Here is a 4,185-nt window from a genome sequence, read left to right on the forward strand (position 1 = left end):
TCTCTGTTTGGGTGAGCTGTCTGTCAGACAAATTCTTCACCCACTTGTCCACATCCTTGGCGTTGCATCCTTCTCTCTTCTGGCCACTGAGGACACTCTCCGTATTTTGCGGTGGTTTCCAATGTACAACAAGTAAGTCAAACTTCCTTTGTTGCCTGGTCTTCTGCTCTTAGACTTTTTCTGTTGCGCTAGACGAGCCTTCTCGGTAAAGTCAAACACCTTTTTAAGAGTATTTTCATCTAGAAGCATTGTATGTCTCTGTCGGATCCGCTCCTCTTGAGATTTTAGCATGTCGATGGTAAAATTTGTTTGCCTCACCCGTTCATTAAGCAACTGGTGCTGTGCCTTCTGGAGGATTTTTGTTGCCCGGAAGCCTTTAACTGAAGAGCTCATTTGCAAACTTTGAGGAGTAATCCTGTTTTAGGGGACCTAAGGGTACATCTTTCGCCATCTTACAATGCTGTGATTGCAGCCATTCCCCAACTCTCTGTGAATGGTACTCATGGCCATTGATCAATGGGCTTTGATCAGTGGTCTTTGGTCAGTGGCTGTTGATCAATGGTCATGAGAATTTGCATAATTAAGATTAAGGAACTGACCTCCCAGCCCATTGTTCCTTCACTGGGTTGGTTTCGGTCATTATGCAAATGTACTGTTTATAAGATTGGGGAAACCTGCAGTCAGCTGAGACTGAAGAAGTCACTTGGATGAGTGACAAAATCTTTCTCCCACTAAATGCTACGTCCAGATGAACAGAATCAACTTTTGGAGATTTACTTACCTGGATGATTGAGCATGCATCATAATTACTGTTTTGGAGAGGTAATCAGTAATTAATTAATAATCACTTTTTTCAAGTAACTCAACCAACACTGGTGTATATATATATATATATATATATATATATATATATATATATATATAAAGATATGCAAAGTTTATCTATCATGTCTCAAGTGACCCATAGTCACTTTTGTCTCTGTTTGTCATGTTGGTTTAAATCTTGATAAACTTGTGTCAATGTATGTCAAGGATGGAGCCCTACTGTATCGTGTCTTATCACTTAAACCTCTGTTTTTTTCTAATGTCATCCATCCATTGTCTTCCACTTATCCTTGTGGACAGGTTGCCAGTCTTTCAGACAGACAACCATTCACACCTATGTGCAATTTGGAATTACCAATTAACTTAACCCCACTAACTGCATGTCTTTGGACTGTGGGAGGAAGCCAGAGTACCTGGAGAGAACCCACGCAAACACTGGGAGAAGGCCAGAATCTAGATCTCCACATGGGGTTTAAGAAATGGTGCAATCAGTTTTGTCATGTTCCCAGAGCCGTTCTCAAATTATATAGAATCGTAGGCTTCAATAATGGCTTTTTCAGGGATGGCTGAGCAACTGACTTTTACAGTGGGTGGACAGAGCTTGAGCTAAATGAGCTATTAATACAGGTTAAGATGTAGAAAGAAAGGAATTCTAACACTTCCCTGGGGGAGCAAGCTGTAAGAAAGTAAAGTGAACACTACAAGTGTCATATCTTTACAACTGCTGCCACAAGATCGAACAATATATCAGAATGCCTGAAGGAAAACAACAGGTAACCGCTGTATCACTAACAGAGTCATTTAAAAGAATCACCTACTTTGTAGTGCAACTTATCACATTAAATAAACAATAAAATATTGATGATACAAATATCAGTTTGTAAAAATGCATCTTTCATGTGTTTTATTTGACTACATAATAGTCAGAAAATAATAAAACATCTTCACAGCAGTGTCTCTGAATAACATGAATAAGTTAATAAACTATCTTTTTTTGGTTATTATTAGTGCTGTCAATAGATAAAAAAAAAATAACTAATTAATCTCACAATTTTCTGTTATTAATCGCGATTAATCGCAATTACTTGATCAACAACCTGGCTCCAATTACATTTTTTCAAGTTTATATTTTAAGATTGTAACAGACATTTATGCAGTACAATGACGTAAATGCAGAAAAAACACAAATAATGTATGCTGAAATTCAAATAGAATTTTAATAGTTTTCATCAATCTTTAACACAGTTAAAACTTACAAAAAAACTTTTAAGGCCATCAACAGTGACCGAACCCAGGCCTAAAGGTTAAATTGAATACCATAAAAATAAAGGGTGCACAAAACTCAGTATTTAAAACACAAAAAGAACATTTTTCACTTCAAAGGAGCAATCTGGCTTAGTCCTTCTTTGCACTCAGCCAGTTACTGAGGCAGACTATTCTGTTTACATTGTCTGATGACAAAGAAGCATGCTTCTTTTGAATGATGTGACCTGAGAGTGAGAACAATCTCTCATAAGGCACTGTGGTTGCAGGTGTTGACAGATACTTTCGTGCAATAGGTGCCAGCCTGGCATGTGCTCCTTCTCTCTTTAACCACCACTATAGTGGACACTCTCCTGTGTCAATTTTGGGCTCTGCTTTGTACAGATTCAGACAGCAGTCTATAGCATCTTCCTCTTCCTCTGTATCTGAATCAGGAGAATCCAGCAAGCAGATGGACAGCTTGCTCTTCTTTGGTGATGGTTCCTCTGTTGTCTGAGCAGATGGTTGGTGTGCATGCGTCTCTGCCACCAGAAGGTCATGTACTGAAGCCCACACCTCTCTTCTTTCAGCTTTGGAAAGGCACTTAAGGTCTTTAAACCTGGGATCAAGGGCAGTAGCAATCTTCAGCCATGTGAGATTGCTGCTGTCCCTCTGCTGAGCTAGGTCTGTGGTAAAAACCTTCTTAAACCTCAAAACGTAGACTGGGTCATCATCTGAGGGCTCCATAATCCTGAACAAATGACACAAGGCTGGCAACACCATGGAACAGGAGACATACCGCTCTCCCCCCAGCAGTTCGGTCACATATCTGCAATAGAAAGATCAAGTCTGTATTTTTCTATTAATCACACAGAGACAAACATAAATACCACATATGAAAATACACAGAGAGGTGGAGAACATACTTGAAAACAAAGCTAGAACAAAAAGATAGACACACAATCATGAGAAACGAAATGATTTACCTGCAAGGTTCAAGTAGTTCCTCCAGCTTTTGCAGTCTGTCAAGCTCCTGGTCAGTCAACATGGTCACCTTGCTGTTTTGCTGAGTCAGGATGGGGGTCAGCCCAGATCTTTGGATCCACTTGATCATCTCTAGGGTGGAGTTACATCTTGTTGGAACGTCCTGAACAAGCGGTTCTGTTTGATGTCCATGTGCAGCTTGCTGTACCTTTAATTCCTGAGCGTTTGCTGGACTATGCTTAAAATGTCCAACAATCTTGCGACATTTGGCCGACATTAGCGGTGGTTTTGTTTGTTAACTTCACCATTCACGTAAAAGTTTGCCTCATCACTGAACAAAATCTTCTGCGTGAACTGAGGGTCCTGTTCCAATTTTTGTTTTGCCCATTCTGCAAATTCTGTGCGTCATCCTCGTTGAGATGCTGCAGTAGCTGGAGTTTGTAAGGGTGCCATTTGTGAGTAGCTAATATCAGCCGAAGGGATGTTCGACTAATGCCACTCTCCAGTCACATGCAGCGAGTGCTGAATGAAGCTAGGACAGCCACTGATGTTTCTTCATTAGTGACAGTTTTCTTGCGTCCACATTTTGGCAAATCCAACACTGAACCAGTTTCACGAAACTTAGCAAGCAGTTTGCTAACTGTAGCATGGGAGATGGGTGGTCTCGTAGGGTGTCTTGCATTGAAATCTGCTGCAATGACCCAGTTACTGCGTTCACCAGATATCAACACAATTTCGAGCCGCTCCTCACGTGTTAACCTCTTCGACATGTCAATGGCTGTGAACAAAGAGAAACTTGTAAATAACTCATGAAAGAATAAAGTTACGTTGAAACCAAGCACACCATTGTTTTTCTTGTGTCATTACCAATAAGTTTGATGTGTCACATGGCCCTCTTCCTATTGAAAAAACAAAAGTTGTATCCAAGATGGCTGACTTCTAAATGTCCACCATGGTCACCACCCATCTTGAGGAGTTTGCCCCCTCACATATACTAATGTGCCACAAACAGGACTTTAATATCACCAACCATTCCCATGTTAATACGGTGTATCCATATAAATGGCCCACCCTGTACAATCCCAGAAGTATGTCAAGTCAGTGGGGGGATAATGGCAAGTAACAGATCACAGT

At 40.5% G+C, this 4,185-nt stretch overlaps 1 pseudogene; it reads right to left on the reverse strand.

Annotated features, from left to right (window-relative positions):
- Positions 1-2,220: 2,220 nt before the first annotated feature.
- LOC148106418 (E3 SUMO-protein ligase ZBED1-like) lies at positions 2,221-3,328 on the reverse strand (annotated as a pseudogene).
- Positions 3,329-4,185: the final 857 nt, after the last annotated feature.

Source organism: Neolamprologus brichardi, chromosome 1 (genome assembly GCF_056152115.1).
Source record: "Neolamprologus brichardi isolate AB-2024 chromosome 1, ASM5615211v1, whole genome shotgun sequence".
In the NCBI taxonomy this organism is placed as follows: Eukaryota; Metazoa; Chordata; class Actinopteri; order Cichliformes; family Cichlidae; genus Neolamprologus; species Neolamprologus brichardi.